General features: G+C 41.5%; 1 protein-coding gene across 6 annotated transcripts in view; it reads right to left on the reverse strand.

The window, feature by feature from the left end:
- Prosap (SH3 and multiple ankyrin repeat domains prosap) overlaps positions 1 to 22,741 on the reverse strand; it is a 353,559-nt gene that overhangs the window by 201,096 nt on the left and 129,722 nt on the right. For all 6 annotated transcript variants that reach the window (XM_076784865.1, XM_076784861.1, XM_076784864.1 and 3 more), the window contains exon 2: positions 9,263 to 9,324. The gene's annotated coding sequence lies outside the window, so the exon portion shown is untranslated. The remainder of the gene's footprint in view (positions 1 to 9,262; positions 9,325 to 22,741) is intronic.

Below are 22,741 nucleotides of genomic sequence, written 5' to 3' on the forward strand. Positions count from 1 at the left end.
AATATAGAATAAAAATGTTTCGTTTGAGGCTTTGTTTTCGAGAACATTGAGTTTGAAAATGCAGCCAATGCGCGTGTTATTCGATAGGAATTGTCTGCTGCGTCTGACCATGACCTACCAATTCTACTTCCTACTCAAACTAAAGCACGCGAACCCGACGGATCTTTAAATTCGATTTTCTCGAAAACAAAGCCTCAAACGAAAAATTTTTATTCTATATGTTCGACTTCTTTTTTCGCGTAGAATCACCCCCTTTCCGCTTGTACCACCAGTTACCAACCACCCTGTATATATCTCCTTTAGAGAAAAACACACGCATACAATAAATGTAAAATATCTTTTTTTTTCTATGAAATTCTGAACGATGGAGAATCTCGAATCATTATAATCACAAAATAAATAGTAGTGCAAGGGGTTAAACATCCATGGACCGTAGACTTTCAAAAATTGTAAAATGGTCGTCGGTGAAGAAGTGTGTTCTCGTTTTGTAGATTTTTTTCTCACAATTTCGCAATGCGAAGAAGTCGGCCGATTTGTGTGTTCATTTCACGTCGTCGTTATGCGTCGCCGGCGATCGCATCGTTCTTATACCGATTCCGAAGCAGCGAGTCTCGGTTCGGGACCGGTACGCCGGCGTCTGCGGCGTCTATCGGCGAATCAGCCGAGGCAGATTTTTCCGTGGCCGTTTTTAATTAGACGACGGTGTGCCGTAAGATTAGAGGCTCGAGACTCGGCTGCAGTGTATCTCGAGGTGCGCTAACGGTAAACCGAGCGCGGACAACCACCGCAACAGCCGAACAAAACGACTCGGAGCCGAGCCAAGCCGGTGCAACCATTCCGATTACAATCGCGCGCGCGCGCGCGTGCGCGAGCGAGCAACTTCGAAGCGCAGATGCACTTCGTCCCGCGTGCACTCTATTTATCCCGATGGAGACGCGAGCAGACCCGACAAATTTCACGGTCGAGCCTCGTCTTCGAGTCTATCGTCCTCTTCGACCGCTGCTCTTCGAGATTTATCCTCGCGTCTGATAATCCTTTTCGTGACCTCCAAGCATTTTTTCGCGACCTTGCCAAATTCTTCTTTCCTTCTTTAACGTCATTAGAGACGAGCGTTCTATGACTGCGTTTTAGGAATTTCAGTAGGTTTTTAAAATGCACCAAATTAGGCGAGCTCGATTAATTAATCGATGCGAAATTCCTAAATAAATCGACGAAATGTATAGATCGGAGCAAAACAGGAGGAGCTTCCTTCCGAGAAAGTTTAGACAAATAAAAGACAAAAGTTTTAGACATACAAAATTGTAGTAGCACTCGATGCTTCTCTGTTCACAAGTAGTTCGTTATAAAATGTGAGGGCTATAAAAATGATTTCTGTTTTTCATTCGAGTGTCGATCTTCACGCTTATCTGTGTTTGACCGGACTCTCTTATTTTTACCGGTCTCTAGTGAAGCTCAAGCGGCTAAAAGAAAAGGTCTTCTCTTGGCAAATTCGACACTGTCAGCGGAGATCGCCGAGCTCGCAGAAGATATCGATAAGACGGCGTCGATCGCGACGATAAAGCGGAGAAACGGGATCCTACGATGGTTCGTCGGTCTGGTGACACATTTCTCTAGAAAATATCGGAGGGAAAATTGAAAAAGATCTTCTCAAATAGATCGCTTCAGCGTGGGACACAATAGGAAATGGGCTCGGCGTTCCCACAATTTACTTGAAGATAGCCAAACTAATTTTATACACCTCGCTACGTAAAGTGATAATTAGACCGCGGATCTTTATGCAAAATAAAAGTGTGTTCTACAAGCTAAATGAAAATGTATTTCTCCTTCCAATAATTTTAATCGGTCGATAATAATTAGTATAATATTAGTCGATAAAAATGGGTAGTTGTATTGTAGAACAGTAAAAACATTAGAACAATTTAAAAATTCTGTTACACCATTTTCAACCTATTAAACATATTAAGAAAATAAATTTCTATTTCACTCCAGTCTGTTGTAATTTAAAATTTTTATTTTGCAACAGCACTCTTGAAATCTTGTAATGTTCGAAGAGTATTGCGTTGCAAGCATTTGCTTCACAGGTGCTTAAAATCCACAAATTGTTTTAACATTTCACGGAGGAGGTACGTTTCGTTTGATGAAACATTTCATGAATGAAAACGAGCACCGAAACAAATAACAATATCGAACGTATTAAGGTGCAGACAATGCGTGTTCGTACGCAAAAATGTAAAATAAATTCTGGCGTGCACACACAAAGGTTCGAAAACTGTTGAAACAAAGTAGTGGTCCATCGCGCGGTGCATCTCTCGGTGCATCGGCCACGCTGCACCGGTACGCACCGTGAGCGTAGTAGCCGCGTAGTATGCACTCGTTTCACGCACGATACAGTTACGGCCAGCTTGGCCGTCACGGCTCGTTACAGTCTAGAAAATAATATCTATTACCGAGCAGGTGCGTGGCCGAGTATACCAGCGGAGAGCCGGCGCAATTACTGGCAATTAGAAAATCCGTAACGAACCCTCTCGTGACCGTTCAATTTTTTAATCGCCGCGCGATTAAACGGGACACGCGTCTCACGACAATCTGATCGGCGACTTTTGCCCGGCCGCTTGGCAAGCGTGCAAGTCGATGGAAAATCATGCGTCTTCGAACTAGAGCGAGCAGCTCTAGCGAGCCGACGCGCGTTTTCACGCGTCGCTTTCACTTTATGCGAGCGGGCCCGATCTCGTAACTATAATACGGGTTTCCATGCAAATTTCCGTTTTTATTCGCTGATTTTTCGTAATGTGGAATTTCTTTTGTTCGCCGATATGCGTTACCCTGATCGACGGCAATCACTTGCAGTCGGCGAAAGATGTTAAACTTTTCTGGTCTAACAACTTGCCAACACTTGGTCAAAGACGTTCGAGTGTTCTGAGAATAATTGTGACTGCGAATCTTTCTGCAAACTAAAAATTGTTTGCATCGATCGGAGGAAACATAGAGACCTTTCTTTTCTTATTTAACAATAAGTTCGAGAATGTATTGACATTGTTACTTTTAATGTCTCCGCTGTTTGAAATTCTAAAAATAAATGCATAAAGGAAGAGTGTTCGCAAATTATCATACCAGATTAGAAAAGTTTGATACCTCGTAGAAAAATTTGCAATCGCTCGATGAGACAAACTTAATGTCATAATTATTTTCCGAACATTTCGAATCTCTTTCGCCGAGAGTTTGCAAGTTATCGGTCCGGATTGCAACAGCTAAATATCTCTCGTCGAATGTTTGCAAGTTACTGGACCAGATTGGAATAACTTTTTAGCGACGCCATAACTTTTCGACAGTCCGTCGGAGCGCGATAAATTGATTGTTAGTCGCGACGCTATTCCAACGACCCGTTCCGTCGCGACGCCGCGTTATCATGTTTGATTAAGTTTAATAAAATCACTTATCCCTCTGGTTACTCGCATTTTCGCTCGTTCTATCGCGAATTTCATTTCGCGATTCTTTTTATCGCGTCCTCGAAGCGCGGCGGCAGAGCGTTGCGCGTTTCGTTCCGCTCTTGTTTCATTATGTCTCGAACCGTTTATTCCCTCTCTGTTGGCGTACATATTTTGTTCCGTTGGATGAAATAAAAGCGACATTATCATTATTATCTTTATACTCGGGAAACTCCCTTTTATCCCAGCCACCGCTTTAACAAGACTCTGTTTCAGCGGAGCGTATATACGTATGTATATTCGACGGGATTTCCCTCTGCAAATCGGATTCGCGATGTCCGTATTTTGAACGAGTACCGCACGCTTTAACGATCCCGTCACACCTTTCACTCCGCTTCCTCGTTTCCCTGTCAAAAAGTTCTGCTTATCCGTTTCGGCTCGTTCCGACGTTTATAATATTAGGTTGGGGAAAAAGAAATCCATTACTTTTACGTGAACTTCAAGACTTTATTTAACATGTTTCGGATTGTCCGATTTGGGTCAAATATGCACCGTTTTGTTCTATGGTTTGTTGCCATTTTAAAGGTAGCTTCATAAAGCCTCTCTCATAGAAGTCTTGGTCCCTATTGGCGAAAAACTCTAGTAATCGATTTTCACAATCTTCTCTTGATGCCAATTTCTTATCACTGAGGAAGTTTTGCAATGCAAGAAAAACATGGTAATTGCTTGCTACCAGGTCTGGACTATATGGTGGATGCATCAAATCTTTCCAAAGATCGTGGTCAAAGCGCGGCAGCTTAAACGATGGCCAAACCAGGACTAACGGCCAGGGAGGTTCTGCTGTGTATTTGGTGGGACTGGAAAGGAATCATTTATTATGAGTTGCTTCCATATGGCCAAACAATAAATTCGGATCTCTACTGTCAACAACTGGCCTGTTTGAAGCTAGCGATTGACCAGAAACGGCCAGAATTTGCCAACGGGAGAGGTGTTGTGTTCCATCAGGACAACGCCAGGCCGCACACGTCTATAATGTCTCGCCAGAAACTCCGGGAGCTTGGTTGGAGAAATTGGCATCAAGACAAGATTGTGAAAATCGATTACTAGAGTTTTTCGCCATTAGGGACCAAGACTTCTATGAGAGAGGCATTATGAAGCTACCTTTAAAATGGCAACAAATTATAGAAAAAAAAAACGGTGCATATTTGACCCAAATCGGACAATCCGAAACATGTTAAATAAAGTCTTGAAGTTCACATAAAAATGATGGATTTCTTTTTCCCCAACCTAATATTCTTACGACCATACTCTGTGCCACGATGTTCCGTAATCATTTTCACGATGTCCGAAATAAAAGATTTTCGCATAGAGGTGGACATGGAGCTTCAGTTGATGTTCTGTCTCAAATTTTCCCTTCTGGATCCCTTTCAGCTGTTCAACAAATCAATTATTTTGCCGTCCGTTCGCAAACAAGTAAAATACCATTGTCTAAATCGTACCTTTCGAATTTTGGACGTAATGCCTCAGCAACAGTGCTTCTAGCGGCAATAATGTGTATACTTTAACACGTTTTGACTGCCATGTCACCTATATGTGGGTGACGGAATTATTTGTCCAGGTTTCAGAATGAATTTTTAAGTTAATATATCCATCGTACCAAGTTTGATTAGGATCTGTAAAATGCGAGAAAGTTGGAGGACTACTGAATATCACACATTCAATTATTTTCAATTTTTATTTCATCAAATAACTTACTTTGACTTTATGGAATTTTTGAGGTTCCTAGTATGGCAGTCAAAGTGTTAATCAACCATATTGGTTCACGTGGTGTGTATCTGTCACCGACGGCGCAGTAACAAATTCTCTCAAAAACTGAGGTTACCGCTGCTTTTTTTTTTATAATTGTCTGTATATGTTTAGTAGTTTATGCACTAAGTGAATTATTGATAACGACACACTCCTTACTACGTAGTGATTCTGTAGTATATAAATAGTTGTTTAGTAGAAACAGAATCGTATTAGCTTCATTCAGTGTTTTGTGCTCAAATTGAAGAAGAAAACATGATTCAGTGCCTAATGGAAACAGAACCGTATTAGCTTCATTCAATGTTTTGTGCTCAAATTGAAGAAGAAAACATGATTCAGTGTCTAAAACGTAAGACGTGGGAGCGTGACCTTCGGGCTGGAGTTAACAAGAAAACAAGGAAATATATTTGTGATGTTTGCAGTAATTGAGTGTGCGACGATGACACGACAAAAATATTTGCATTCGAATAAATTACTTACGAAATGTTTACTTATTTTTGTGTAATTTTATTTTCAGGTACAACTTCAGGTGTACGAGCTACGGCTTAGAGATCGGTATCCTCAGTCGTATCAATTCTAACTTTTAGCATATGTGCTGATAATTACTATATCCATTAATATTTTTCGTTTCTGATATCAGAGATGTACAGTATATTCAATAAAGTTTCAGTTGATACAAAAACTTTTCACATAAGCTGTATTCCTGTCAATTGATGGTCATTCTAAACCTGAATGACTAAACTAATGGACTAAACCAACCATACGCTACATCGAAGTCTAGAACATTTGGTTAAAGATCCGCCGCACAGTGTGACGAATGGCCTTTTTAGCTGGACAAAAGTAACTTTCAAATCAACAAAAACTAACTGTGCTAATATAATTTAAAATAACCATGTATTAAAACCCTTGAATATTAAAACTTAAAATTCTTTTGTTGTATGTTTACAGAGCGTGTAAACTTCACCTAAAAAACGAACACCTAACCTATAAATGAATGGGCACATTTCCATACGCGCTAGAAATATGTTAAAATGTACTAAGGAGTGTTTAAATTTCCTATATACGATGGATATAACATCTCAAAATATGTATTTTCACTTTAGTAATTCCAAATTATCGATAACATTCCTCTATTTTTGTAAATTAAGTGTCAAAGACGGTACTTATTTTTCCACAGAAACGCCCATGTTACTACTCTTCGTTAATGAATTAGTATATGCCCCACGTCGCCCCACGCGATGATTTTTACATATAAATAAAGTAGAGATTCTCTACTTTATTTTAGTACCAAAACTGGCTTGCGCAACGTTGCGCAACTATACTAATTTTTACAATGAAGTTACGTCGTTTTACGTACACGCTCGTGACAATCATAGCTCGGGCCGGGCGTTTCGAACGCTTATTGTTAACGGTTTGTTTAGTCTCATTCATTGTATATTGAAGGAATAAACAATGATAAGATCCCCGAGTTTTCGTCTAAACTTCAGTCGTAAACCCAAACGTTTGTCGTAACACAAATACGTTTAGATATATTCTATTTACATTTGTTTATAAGTTATTAGTTTTTAGCAACCGAATGTTCCTACTGAAGACTGATTTTGATCTCTGTTATTTCTTTTGTTTTATTTATATTTTCATGTTATTATATTTTTATTAAAATAGTAAACAATAATATGAAACAGAGTTGTTATTTACAAAGTGAAACCTTATACTAAACCAAAGAATAATTCTTTCCCGTTAGAATATATCTGAATCTCCAAAAAGTAACATGTATTATAATTTTTCCAAAATTACATTGTTTTCGTCCCTAATTCAAAATGACGTCTTCTTTGATAATATCTACTACTTGTTAAATCATTCTGTGTTACATAGATCCATTACTAACTTTGTTGTATTTTTTATTTGATTATAAATCACTTAAACTTTATTGTTTAATTAACAAAAACCAACTAAATGTCGTAAAAAATTAATAATTATTTATATTTTATACAACTGTAAACATATTAATCGATAAATATAGAAAAATAGTCGATTTCGAGTTTTGTCCAGCTAAAAAGGCCATTCGTCATACTGTGCGCCGTCTTAGTTGTCGTTATTACAGCCAGAAGGCCAACCCAGCGGGTGAGCACGCAGGTGAAAAATCATGAGAATTGATGGGGAACAATTGATCGCGAAGTGCCGGAAGAATACCACAACTGTTGCAGTTTCGACGAGACACGTGGCTCGGAACTGCGAAGGGGGTTGGTTCGATGAAGTCGTTCTGGAATCGTGAGCGCACCAGGCCGTGGGTGCAGGGTGTCCGGGGTAAACGGGAATCCATTATCGCTCGGATAAAACAAACACGCGATTCAAAGTTCATCTGCTCCGCAACGCCCCGGTGGGCTGACCTACATCCCGACGGCAGAAAATTATTGCGATATCATCGCGAGCGACGCGCCGCGGAGAATAATAAAGCACGCCGTGGAGGCCGCGATGGGTGTGGACGTTCCATAACGTATAGAGACCGAGATACGTCCGGAGACAGGCGAGCGTCCGAGCTGTGCATCACCACGAGGCTCAAACCGACCGATCTTCTCGAACATCCGATTCGCGGAAACTTCGAAAACGAATCCGAGATTCTTTTCTTGCCCGTTGATCGTTCTCTCGGCCATTTGTCGGCTGGCGAGGGCCTCGGCCAGATGAGAACCGAAGGGAAAGGGTGCAAGGGATGCTGGGAAGCGAGAGGCAGACTCGGGGGATGAAGAATGGAAAGGTTAACTGGAAACAGCGTTGCGAGATGATTCGTTTTAGCGCGGTTCCGGGTCGCTAAGCAACGCGGCAGGCTTTTAGCGTTTTCGTTCGAGCAGCCGGCTATTGTCTCGAGATGAAAAAGATTTCTTCCCGAGCTTTACGCTTGCCAGGGCTAACTGACTCGCTCGAGAACCCTCCCGGATCCCATGAGTCCTCGATCAGGCGGGTCCCAAGCGATTTCTCTGCTCTGACTTTTTCGAAACTTGCGAATCATTACGCTACGTTGTCGCTGGGATCGTTTCTGGATCCTGGATTGACCATTACTGGAGACCTGCAAGTGTTTCCTGCGGGAATCTATGGGGTGGATTGGTCCATTCTTGCTCTGCACCATCACGAAAATCATTTGACATCACCTTCCCGTTTGGGATCAAGCACGGGAATTGCACTAAGCAGTGGCACAAGAAGAACTCAATACGTCTCAATAGTTTTTTCTATCGATATAATTAAGTATATACAGTGAATTCTCATTACGAGTCAGTGGCAACCTTACAATTTGGAGTCAGTGGAACTACCCACACCACCGCGGTGAAGGACCGAAGCTCGAGAGCCGTCTCTCGTGCAACATTGTATCGGAGAAAGACATTTTCTCAGTCTTCTTGTCACTATCGGTTAGTAGTCATAGGCTTATGGCTTATAGACGGATGTGCCTCTTAGGTTTCCAGCGTGGCCTGTGTATTGCAAATGCGACGCTCGGCGACAACCTCAGATTTCGTCTAAGAGTCAGTCACCCGAACGGCACAACTGCCTCGTAACGAGAATTCACTGTAAATAGTAACCACTCGGAGGAAAAAATTGAAAAATAAAAATTTGATACCTAATGGTTTAAGAAGACTGTATATTTACTCCCACAGAAGCTAAGCAGATACTGTATTCAGTTTTTTCAATTTTTCGATCTCGTCGCGTTACACGTGGGTGTACCGGGGTCGATGCGCAATTATGGCGCGTGCAATCTATTTGGGAGTACAGTCGATTTCGGAAACGCAAAGGGGGGTACTGTGGGAGAGATCGGGGATCGTTGGAACGGGAACGAAAATTCGATCGGGTTTTTTCAGCGGCCGTGGATCGAAAGAACGGCGATCGGGCGAGAGCGACTCGCCATAAATCAAACCGGGGAACAACGGTTCGCCGCTGCGTCGTAAATAATTGATAGCGGAGAGAAAGGAGAAAGACAGAGAAAGAGAGAGAGAGAGAGAGAGAGAGAGAGAGAGAGAAAGGGAGAGAAAGAGAGAGAATTTACTCACCATAATCGGAGCGCAATCTCGCCGGCCAAATACAGACGGGGACGGTGCGGCGAGCGCAGCATCTGCAACGAAACAAGGCACTCTTTTAACCGCTAATTCACCGTTACCCCACGCTGACAATGAAACTTCCTGGCCTCGGCGACTCTGAATCGATCCGTTAGCAAAAACGCGCTCGATCGGCCCAACGATCGCCTTACCTCTAGATCGCCTCCTCGATCTAGCCGGCACACCGCGATCGCTTCCTTCTTCCACGCGTTTGTCATTTTTATTATCTTTTCCGGCATTTTTATCATACCAGGACTGTGACATTTTATCGCGACTGCAAATGTCTTGGCACGTTGCCATTTTCCGAAATAATTTTTCGAAAAAAAAGAAGCAGAAGGAAGCGACTTGTTTCTTCAACTACAGAACAGCTGATAATAAGATTGTTTCTGATATATTTCGCGATCCTATGCATGTTAGAAAAAAGTCTATCGACTGAATTGCAAATGTCTTGGCTGACATTTTATTATTATAATTATTTTTAATAAATAATTCAGTTTTTTAATTTTATTTTACGATTTGTCGATTCTGATCTCCTGCCATTATTTTGGTAAAAAAATAAGGAGTCGATAAAGTGGGAATGTCTGTGATCTTTTTCTTGAACTAAACATTTTCTTGTGATTTTTTAAATTATATTTTATGATTTGTAGATTCTGATCTCCTGTAATTATTTCGGTAAAAAAATAAGGAGTCAATAATGGTAGGAATGTCTCTTTTTCTCGAACTAAACGTTCTCTTGTGATTTCATGCTTAGGATGATCAAGAGTCCATAGATTTGAGATTGAACTGTAATAACATTCACACCTTCTCGATTACAATAAAGAACCACCGTATATTGGTCAGTAAAAGCTAGACAGTAATAAAACTACAATAAAGATTACAGGTAGAAATTCTCGTGCGTAAAGATCGAAAGTGTTGCTGCTTAAAGATATACCTGCATAAAAATCGAAAGTGTAGTGGTTAATAAAGGCTAAATAGCACCCACTAAAAATATAATAGAGATTATCATCGCCAATAATAAACAAAATAAAACGGAGATCGTAATAAAGATTCTTACGCGTAAGATTTACTGTCTGCCGATTACGATATTATCTTTTTTCACGATCCAGCGTCAAGAAACAACTGTTCGGTGAAAAATGAGGTGGTCGATCGCGTTCCGCACGAGAACAGACAGTATCGTTAATGAAAATCCGTTCAGGCTTTTAAGTAACCAGAGAAATTCGCAACTCGATATTCCAGTTAGAAAGCTGGCGAGCGTAATGCAAATTACGGGATTTTTGCGTCACGGAAAGAAATCATTAGCTTAGCGTTGTGTCTTAACGAATCGTAAATATTCGACGAAATTACAACAAATCAATTACGAGAAACATTAACCATATAGACCTCTTCCTTTCCTTTTTTAACACCAGGTTTACGGAGCACTATAAAAATAAGTAGTCATTCTTTTTATACTATATATAGCCAAAGAAATAAGTTGAACAATTCCACATGTATGCATCTTCACAGTCCTAAATTAAATTAAATTTAATTTAATTATCCTAATTTGAAAATACCAGAACCCGTCCCATCAAACTAGTGTTAATATGCTGAAGACAATATACAGTGATTTCTGTATACAGGGTGTCCCGGGTTTTAATGGACAAATTTGGGGAGCATATCCTACAAGTGGAAATAAGAAGAAAATGTTATCTGAAGTTTGCTCAGAAACGGTTTATTACAAAGTTATAAACAAATAAAGTTAGAATTGATGGCGGTGGATTTTACTTTACTGAACATTGAAAGGTCGAACGTGTTTGTTGGATTATTTCAAAATGTCGTCTTTGGGCGCAAACATCGATCAGCTTGACATCGATTTTTTACGGAGCTTATTCCAGAATAAATCTCTTCCTTATTTTGTTGCATTTCAGCAACGGAGATATTAATCCTTTAATTCTTCACACGAAGAATCCGCCGTCATCAATTTTATCTTTATTTGCTTATAACTTTGTAATAAAGCGTTTCTGAGCAAACTTCGAATAACATTTCTTTCTCATTTCCTCTTGTAGGATATGCTCCCCAAGTTTGTCCATTAAAACCCAGGACACCCTGTATATGTAGCCAAGGCCTGGAAAAATAAATAAATGACGCTGAATTATCCCCAGTACCGCAGCCACGAAACTGTTCCGCCTCGTCCAATCCATCGGTTTGGATATCGAGAATCCAACATTTCTCTTGCTACTCGTGCATAATGAGCAGGATAACCGCCATGTTGGTACCACATATCGTAGCGATTTTGTAAAGGGACATCTTCTAACAAAATTGGCAGATCTTCTTGCAAAAATTGAGCGTATTTCTGTCCCGTCATCATTCCGTTAACGAAATATGGTCCAATTACTTTGTCGTTCAAAATACCACACCACACGTTTACGCGCCATTGTCTTTGATGATCAATTTCACGCAGCCAGTGCGGATTATCCACAGACCAATAATGGGCGTTCCGTAGATTAATTGAGCCATGATTAGTAAATGTTGCTTCGTCCGTAAACAAGACATTAGAAAAAAATGAATGATTTTGAAGCAATCCCCATTGACAAAAGTTAATTCTATTTTGAAAATCATTCCCGTGCAATTCTTGATGGAGCGATATGTGGAACGGATGAAATTTATGTCGGGCCAGAATTCGTATTACGCTACTTTGACTTATGCCTTCCCGGGCAATTTTTCTCGTACTCGCGTGAGGATTGACAGCTATAGCTGCTAAAATATTAATTTCATTGTCTTTATTAGTCGTGGGATTCTTCCGTTTGTACTGTCTTGCATGTACACTTCCAGTGCTTCGAAACAACCTGTACGTATTAGTGAAAGTATGTCTAGAAGGAGTGTTTCGCTCGGGGTACCTTTCTTCATAAAGTAGTCGGGCCTGCACTGCATTTTTTCTACATTCACAGTAAATCGTGATCATATCACACTTTTCAGTCATCGAATATAACATAGCGGAATCGCGTTTGGAAACATACTGATAGTAAATAAGAATGCTGAATAACATTGAAGGACCATCGTATGTTTACTTTAACTACGACCATAGTATGTTTACTATTTCCTACAAGTCTCAACCGTGATAAACGTATTCTGCTTCCATATTTTAGTTTTATACGTTTTTTCTGTCCTTGACCTTGAGTGACCTTGGACTACTTACAGTCATTGAATTCCTAATGAAAGGGACTATCATTGTAGGTGTTTAAAAAAAGGGTGGTTCCATTTAAAAAAGTCAAGGTGACCTTGATATCTCCAAAAAAATGACATAAAAACAAAATTTTTTTTGCATCGTGTCAGCCCCATTGTACCATTCAACTTTGTCCTTACCATATTTTACGTATCTTTAGAAACAACAAAGATATTTGGGGTGCTAACGTTTGGTGACTCACCCTGTACATCGAGAATTCACTGTGTTGACATTCGAAAATTCCTTCAATGGTTCTACTGTTTCAATTCGCGCCAAGTCGTTGTTGCCACAAACGCATAAAATCCGCAGATTAAACATTGATTTCGAGTCCGGTTATCGAAGTCAATGTTCGAGAACAAGAGCAGACGAAACGAGTGATCGATAGCGAACCGCTTGCGCTTGGTGGGTTTGCGGGCACGTTCTCGCCCGCGCCGGGCAACTTCGATTTTGAAGTCGAGGGTAAACTTGGTCGCCGGGGCTTCGTAACTCGCGAACGCTCCCGGGACCGGTAACTTTATATTTGACAAGGTCCACGGTTGAACTTTGCACTTCGCCGGGGCTCCAGGTGTACAGGTGTGTTTACGCTAACCGGCGGCAGACCACGATCGACCGGACGACCGCCCATTCTCGAAGAGTCGCCGGTCGTTTGCACGCAAGGCTGCTAATCAGCTTATCGCCGATCCGTAAACGGATTACGACGGAGAACACGGTGCTCGGATCATGTGCGATGACTTCCGCGACCCACAATTCTCCGGGATCAAAATTCACACTGTCCCGACAGCTTACGGTTGGTCTATTTTCGTTCAAACTCGAGGTCTGTGAAAATTCCGTGAAATCATCTTCGAAAAAGGAAATATCGATTCACCATCAAGGTATACAGTGAATTCTCGATATATGTGAACAACATGGGTCAGCGTCTAGGAGACATAACTCGGGCCGTATTATGTTTACACTCCTCGGCGTTCGAGGTCTCGCATATACCCCGCGGTAGTGGGGATAATTCTGCGACGTTTATCACCCACGCCTTGGCGACGTATATAGAGAAATGTATAAAAATAAATTAGGGAATGAATTCAGTCATTTCATTTTTATAAGGCAACACGGACTGTTAGTGTTCGGTCGATACGGCGTTGAAACCTGATTGATCCTCAAATAAGGAGCTTCTACATTTAGTTCTGTCTCTTAATTTGTTCGCAGAAAAGAATATAAGAAGTCTACGTTGTTTGCAACAGAGCGCAGCTAAAATCTACCCGGGAATACCGACAAGGACTTCGTTAACGAGATAAACTGGCGCGCAGACGAACACCTCTGTGAACCGTACGGTGATTTACAATGAAAGTAGTTAGAAGACGTTGCAGCGATTACCATGCGCTCGCGCATTGTTATTCGCGGCGCAACGGCGTCGGTGGTATCGCGGACCGCAATAACAACGACAACGATAGTAACAATTTGCTGTCGGTGTTTTAGTGGCGCTCGGCGAAGTAACGGGGTTCGTGCACGAGGCGGAGAGAAGCGTGTTTCCTCGGTGCTTCTTCAACCCGTGGCTCTTCACGGATCTTCCTCTGCCCGGAGAAGAGGAGAGGATGCACGCGCGCGTATGTGCAGAGCCGCGGAGAACTCGTCGAGCGAAGTTGAAGTTCCGCGATGAAAATGAGCGCAGGATGGCCCTCGGCGCTCTTCGGAAACCTTTCCTCTCCGTTGCTCCGATCCACGCCGGAAACCAACGGTCTCGAAAGCAAGAGTGCGTTGCGAGCTCTGCTCTGCACGCTTCGCTGTACGCCGCTTTTCTGTTTCTCATTCTCGACGGTGCTCCGCTTCCGCGAGGAAAATTCCGCCAGACCCTGCTGCCTGCTTCATCTGACTTCGTGGAAAAACGTTCCCCCCTTTTATATACAGGGTGTTCAAAAACAGAACCATTCAATATTTATATGGTATATAGGATACGCTGTACCGAGTAAAAAAGCTTTAGTAAACATAGGTCGATAGGTCAACCGTTTCTGAGATATAAACATTTTTCTTTGCTAGCATCATGATTGACTTACTTGCTTCCATCGCATGCGATGTTTACTTCAGTGTTTACAAACCGCGTTCTGAATGTTCTTATTCAAGTGCCGACAGTAGATTTCATCCGGAATCAGTCAGTTATTTATCGAAGGAAGGAAGACACGTGGAAAATCTTCTGCAAAAATTAAAAAGCCAGTAGTAAATGAATCATGAAGTTAGCAAGCAAAAATGTTTATATCTCAGAAACGGTTGACCTTTCGACCTACGTTTACGAAAGCTTTTTTACTCAGTACAATGTATCCTACATACCATATAATGTATAATATATAATATATAATATAATATAATATAATATAATATTGAATGGTTTTTTTACATCCTGTATACAGGGTGTTAAACCAGCGCTTCTTTCGTAATAGGTAAACATTAGAAGAAAACCGAAGAGGAGATAGTTGTAGTATATTTTACGAGCTATATTGATAGTGTATCTCAATTTTTTGTATTTTTAATATTTTTCTAGAAACAAAGGTGACCTTCATTTTTTTAATGGAATGCTACATGTTTGTTTACGTCATACGAAAACGGACATTGAGACGAGTTCAACCATGTAGTATGCTGTAGTCTTCAGGGTCATGCAAGGGCAGAAGTAAAAGAAATAGATTTAACATTTCGTAGTATTGTATTTATTAGGTCGTCCCATAAGTTCGTGGCGTTTACTCTTGTACCATTTAAATTCTAAAAATAAAATATGTAATCACCCTTTCATTCCACAACCTCTTCTGACCTTTTTTGGCAAAGACATCATACCGTCACTATAAAATTTCTGCAGGTTTTCATTCAAATACTTTTCAATGGTGAATAATATAAACATATCCACGGCACGATCTTATGGGACGACCTAATATTAGTATATCGTGGTGATAAGACTACATCTCGTGTTCAATGTGACCCGCTGACTGTGTGAATGTTTATGTTGTGAAAAGACAAGCTTATTCCTTCAGTTTCAGTACAGTTGTGCGAAACAACCAAACGTTATCATTATGTATCGTTATTCTGAGCAGGAAAAAGTGGATATGTTAAGTATTTTTTACGAGTGTAATAAAAATAAGAGACAAAACAAACTAATGTACAAAAATATCCACAGAGAGTACAACCTAGTGAAATTCAGTTTCTCCATCTTAGTAAACGTTTCAATGAAACAGTCAAAACATCAGAGGATCTGTCGAATCACTGTTTTCAGAAAACAAACAATTGGAAATACTTCTTCATTTTCAAGAAGATCCATCTACTTCGATAAGAAAAGTGGCCAGACTATGTGATATTTCAATTGCATCGACACATAAAGTTCTACAATTGTACGATTGCGTTCCACGACATACTGAATTTTGTAATTGGTTCCTAACAAATATCCAATTTTTATAGAAAAATATTACGGACAGATGAATTCAGTTTTGCTAATAACATCATGTGTAATCGACATAATGCTCACTTTTGGACAACCGAGACTCCGAAATTGAAAAACAGACGAATTTCCAAATATAATTCAGAACAAATGCTTGGCGTGGAATTATTGATAACATTTTACTAAGTCCATACTTTTACACTTGAATTCTAAATGGAAATAAGTATTTACAATTTCTAAATTCTGAATTTGAACATTACTGGTAATCACTGCCATTTTCTCCTGTACGAGACATGTACTTCCAACGAGACGGGGCTCCTCCTCATAATTGTATATCGGTAAACCGTTTGTTACATAGTATGTTTAACGATAAATGGATCGAAACATACGGACCTATAAAATAGACTGCTAGATCCCCCGATTTGTCACCACTAGATTTTTTTTGTCGGGACATATTAAAGATATTGTTTACACTATACCACCGAGAAATTTGGACGACTTGCAGACTAAGATAAAAGAAGCCTGTGCATCCATATCTACTGCAACATTGGAACAACCAGGAACATAGTTCTTGCAAATGGAAGTCACATTGAACACGAGATGTAGTCTTATCACTACAACATACTAGTAAATACAATACTACGAAATGTTAAATCTACTTCTCTTATTTCTGTCCTTGTATGACCCTGAAGACCATAGTATACTACATGGTTGAACTCGTCTCAATGTCCGTTTTCGTTTGACGTAAACAAATATGTGGCATTCCATTTAAAAAAATGAAGGTCACCTTCGTTTCTAGAAAAATAGTATGTAGCGAGTAAAATATACGATAACTACCTCCTCTTCGGTTTTCTTCTAATGTTTACCCTTTGCGAAAAAGACGCTGGTATAAATTATCGCGAATACACTATATATTGTACATGGTTTTTTAGCTTCAAGATCAATGTTGGAAGCGTCGAGGAATCAACACAACGTCCAGGCATCGTCCCCGACGGGTCAAGGGTGGTTTTGTGATTTAAACGTGGGATTCTGCCCGTTCGTTTTGTTTCAGTATTATTCGAAGCCAAGGGCACCGGTGGCCATTAGCTTTGCGAGGGACTTGGTTCGAGCGTTTCGGGATTCCGACGCGACTCGCGAGAGGATTTCTATCGGGCACTTTCCATCCGGGACAGAGATCCGGCCGTAAAGTCGCGCAGAAACGACGCGCGGCGGCTGCGTTAAGAGCACTTACGCCCGCGAGATTTTCCTTCCGCCCCTGGCGTTACCATGGGGACATTTTCGCGAGGGAATGGCCCCAGCGTCGCGGAGGAGCGGTGTCAAGGGCCTATCCGATAGGTTATCTCTCCCACGTCGTTATTCGGGCCCCCGTGGACGTTCAACGAACGCGAAACGAATTTTTCTCCTCGATGGTGACCACGAATTATTCTAAGAGTAGAAGACCTTGGTTTGACAATAGAATGTGACAAATTGAAGATTTGACAATATAGGAAAGTAGAAAGAAAAAAGAAAGAGCAGAATTTTACCAAAAAATCGACCTCAATTGTAGACATTACACTGTTGGTGCTCAGTAGAGATTTGTAAAATTTATATGAGTGCAAGTAACACCAGGTGAAAATTTATTTTAGAATTATTACCTAGAAGAATTGCCGTATGCTTCTTTTCTATATTGTCGAGGATATGATAGGAATGATGTTTGTCCTATCATAAAGCACAGCGTTAGTGAATAAGGAACTTTCTTTAATATAAAAACTTTATATATATATATATATATATATATATATATATATATAACACAGGTATGTCCTGCCTAAACCGACTCTTGTGTCGAACTTATTACACGTACCAGGTATGTCCTGCCCAAACCGATTCTTTTATCGAACTGAACTTTGGGTGGACGTGCAGCTAACGTCTTCCCCACTCTAGTCTCGTGTCGATCGTCATTTTTCCTCCGATCGTCATTTCGACATATGACGCACACTCCATTAGGCTTTTTATAAGTTGTTACATTGTAACAGCCAAAGCGACGCCGCGTCTACGCCCCGACATTCCCGGATGTGAGTTTTACTCACAATGTGACTACATTATTTCAACATATATAAACCACTCGCATTGAGAATGCTATCAACAAACTTGCAATAAACTTGCAATTTTTAGAGGTTTGTCGAGTAACCACGCTTGCATAAAACGTCGCTGTAAAAATGAAATTCCGGCTAGCGAAAAATCGCCTTTTTCGCAAACCCGGTAGCGTTCATTGCATCGAATCCGCGACGCAATCGCGGGTTGGGCATCCGTCGTGATGGGGAGACGCGAGTAAACGATATTCTCGGTCTCGGAGATGATCCCTTTCGTTCATGCACGAATTCCCAGACGAGATTGGGCGCGGCGGAAACGGCAAGCGATAAAGAATTCCATTTCCACGGAAACTTCGCGGCGCAGAAGCGTTCCGATCCGCGGAGATTCCTGTCGTCGTGAATAACGCACGCGAGTTTCGTTCTATCGCGGCCAGATTGCCAGAGTGCCTTCTTATCCAGTTACCTGCCGTGTATTCTTATTCGGAATCAATGGTCCCTTATGGTCGCGACGCGAATTCGCTGGTGTCTGAACGAGTCTTCCTCGAAAAACACAAACAACGCGGATAACAAGGCTGCACCGGTATGCAGATTCCTCGTAAGCGATGATATTTCACTATCGCGATAGAAGTCGAGGAACCAACGAATTACTATCGCGTAACCCCTTCGTGGAAGACTGGCGATGATCGTGCGAGTCGTGGCGACACTAATTTTTTAGAGCCAGGACTAAGTAGATTCGCGATAAGGTAGAGCGACCACGTTACCGATAAAAATAGGCGAAAAATGGTTTCACGTGCCTCAACATTATTTTTCATATGCAAAATAAAACTTGTTTGCATTAATTGCAAGACATAGGAGCCAAGTAGGAATTTAATTATTCCTCTCTTTAATAGTTTTATTAACTTGTAAGAAATGCACTGGCAATCTTAAATTCTTGTGATCTTTTTATTGTTGGAAATGGCACCCACCCATTTCTGCCATAACTGCATAAAATCCGCAGTTTACTTATTATGTATGTACTTACTTTGTACTCGAATGGCGACACTTAGGGGCCACTAAAGATTGCCATGCCAGTACTTAAAACACATTACCTACCGGCGATTATCAGCAATACTCTTCTACAAATCGGCTTTCCGTAGCTAATTTATTAGTTCCTCGATCGGTTCTTCAATAGTTCCAACAGTTACGTCAACCACGAGGACAAGAGATAATCGGTGAACAGAAAATAATTCCCTTCTTGATGGAACAAAATCATCGCAAAGCCGGTAGTTAAATTGTTAAGAGCTGCTACCGAGCATTTTGCTTCTTGCTCTCTTTTATTCTAAACCATTTTTAATTTTGTAGCTTCGTTGCTGTCGCGTCGAAGATAATTCTTGAATGAAGAAATATCTGGCTATAGTCCGAACCTGCCTAGTTTAATTAAAGAAAAGATCGACGCGATTTGAAATGAGCAAAAATCAAATTGGATCGTGGGTTAAGTGATTGATATTTCGAACAACTCGGGCACTTTGTAAAACTTGCGGACTGCGATGGACAGCTCGATGTTGCGCTTTGCGAAAGGGAAATTCGCGGTTGGAGCGCTCGCGGCGCGCATCAATATCGACCTCGATCCTCGAGGACGGGATATTATGACACGGTTGCGCAACGAGCGCGTGCCATCGAGCGATCCTCTCCTCGGCCGACCTGTTTTCGTTGACGATTCGCACACCGAGTCGATTCTTTCGCTGTTTTCGCGTGCTCGAAATTTTATGGCCGCGTTCCGTGCCGGCGCTCGACAATTACCGAACTCGAACGATCCCAGATTGCTCGTTTCGTGATTTACGAAATTGTGACTCGTGTCGGAAGTCGTTGCCGTTCTTTCAGTCCTTTTTTTTTTTGTCAGTGCTGATCAAATGTTCCTCATTATTTCACGCGTTAACAACGAGCGTGCAAATTCGGGGTGATGCAACGAGACTGGAGAGCTGGGATGAAAAGTTTAGATTGATTGCAATTTGCCTGACATCGTCTTTCCAACGTGGTGATATCAATAAATAATCTTAAAATTTGTAGTCGATAGACTGCGGATTTTTATGCAAAATAAAAATTGTCTGCGTTAATTGCGAGACACAGGATTTTCTCTTAACCCCTTGCCCTACAATATCGAGTCAGACTGGTGACGAAGATTCTGAACAGAGTTTAATAAATATGTACGCTATTAATTTCCTTTAAGCCGAAATAAAATTCTATTTTGTTGTAGTTAATATATTATCCTTTGGAGAAAAACATGGGTATACAATAAATATAGACAATCTTTTTTTTTCTATGAAATTCTCAACGATGAAGAATTTCTAATCGTTATAATCACAAAGTAAATAGTAGCGCAAGGGGTTAATAATTTTAACAAGCAGTCTAGCGATTTTTTACTTACATCAGCCGCATTTAATGATAACATGGTCGCGCAGTAAAAGCAATGTGCGAGCTCTAAAAATGTAGTTTGTTCGAGTAGTTAGAATTACTGCGCAGTTTCGGGAAATGTTAGTTCTGCTTTTGTTCTCCGTTCATGCGAATTTATGCTTTCCTGTATGAAGCTTCCGAGTGAGCACACCGAGCATGTTAACCGGTTAATTACGCAAGCGGCGTACTATTCACAAAGTTACAATCCGTTGGTAACTGAATCACGGATGTTACTACGCTCACAGTTGTTCCCTACAGTATCGAATTTCCGTTCCTCGCGATTTTTGTAACGATTTTGAATGAGTTCCCCATTTACACCGATCGGAAGTTCGTCCGAATCTAGAAATCGCATGAATATCCATCGCCTAATAACAAAGCGAATTTTATCCGGCAATAAACGCAGCCGTGATGCAGTTTGCACTGGGCCCATGATCACGATTAACTCTAACAGTCTTCGGCTAATCAAATGAGAAAAGATTGACACGAGCCTCTGGTTCGCTAGACCCAGGTAACGGATTCATTAAAGATTCCACGTAATAATTAGCTTCGTCCGGGATTGCCCGCGCTTTAATTAAGAGCGAGTTGTTCAAACATAGTAAACGACGATTCGGTTCCCAACGCGTTGATTGTTCGAAATACAGTGATTTCTCTATATATGACGCCGAGGCCTGGATGATAAACGTCGCGGACTTATCCGCACTACTGCGAGGTATACGAGAGGCTACATGAGAGACCTCGGACGCCACGGCTCGAGTTATGTGTCCTACACGATACACGACGCCGACAAGACCCGTGTTATTGACATGTATCGCGAATTCACTGTATGTCGCAGCCCTTGTACCACGTTTCGGGAGCTCTGTACAATAATAATACGCTGAAATGTTACACGGAGGGTAATTTATTGTTAGTTATCGATGTGTATCGCACACGTGGCGACACAGTGAACGGGTAAAAATACTTATCAGCTAATCAATTGCCAATTTTGACTGTCAGTATGTGTCGCAGTCGAGGAGAATTTTCGAGGGACGTATTGGTGGGTCGTACCGATGTAAAATCGATACCTGTCTGTCGTCGTCGCCAGGTATCCTTGTCGAGCTGTCTCCGTGCCGCTTGCAACCGAGTGAGCTTAGATCGAAGATAACGGCGGACCGATCGATCCGACTCGATCGTCGGACAAATTTCTACCGGCTTGACGATCACGAGGATCGATCGTGAACGGAGAAACGATTCGACAACCACTCGATTCGAAATGCAAGGAAACCGAGACAATCCTGCGTTGTCTCGCTGTAAAACGACCGTTGACTTCCATTCACCGGTTCCTGGCGAGAAACTATTCTCGAACATAGCTGCACGAACCATACTCGAACACCGAAAGCAATTTGTGACGATGCGCTTAACAAATCGCAACAAATTCGTGCTCGTTTAAATGAAGATCGCGAGCGAGTGAATTAATACACGGTGAATTCTCGATATATGTCAACGACACGGGTTTTACCAGTGTCTTGTATCGTCCAGGAGACATACCCAAGCTGTGGCCTCTTGGGGTATACCCCGCGGTAGTGGGGATAATTCCGCGACGTTTATCATCCAGGCCTTGGCGACATATATAGAGAAATCACTGTAATAGAATTATATTATTCATCGTATCGCCGTATGTCAAAATCACGTGTATTGAGCTGAACATTCGGCGAACGGAGCATTCGTTTATACTTATCAAATCGAGTAATCGTTCGTTTGGTCTAAATTACTGAAAGATCTCGCTCAGATTTTCTGTATCATACGGATTTCGTTTTGCTTTCAGGAGACGATCGAGCAGAAGAAGAAAATCGTAAAACAAATGGTTAAGCGTTCATATCCACTCAAGGGTCAATTAGCTCGGCTCCGCCTGTTTGTTGCATTTCCTATTCGCAGAAAAAACGAGAGAAAAATCTCCACGCCGCCGCAGCAGGGGTAGGGGGGGGGGGGGGGGATCGCGAGTCGAAAAGCCTCTCGCGAAGTGTTCATCCCTTTTGCTCTCTCCGGATCCGCGCGTGGTCGCTCTTGCTCGCGAACGAAGCTGAAACTGGCTATAAATAGAAACGCAGGCGCGTTATTTCCCTTTAATCCGAAAGGAATAGCGAGATATCTGTTGGCCGGTTCGGGACCGGTTTCTTGCCGGCGCACTCTCGCGCACGCACTCGCGCTCGCACGTACGCACGTACGCGCGCCACGTACTCGCGCGCGGACCACGCGTTCAGCGCTTTTAATGCTCTTTTAATGAAGCGGTTCCCACGAATATCCTAATTACCAAAGAGGGTAATAACTGCGACAAGAGCCGTTCAACACCG

Source organism: Halictus rubicundus, chromosome 3 (genome assembly GCF_050948215.1).
Source record: "Halictus rubicundus isolate RS-2024b chromosome 3, iyHalRubi1_principal, whole genome shotgun sequence".
Taxonomy (NCBI): Eukaryota; Metazoa; Arthropoda; class Insecta; order Hymenoptera; family Halictidae; genus Halictus; species Halictus rubicundus.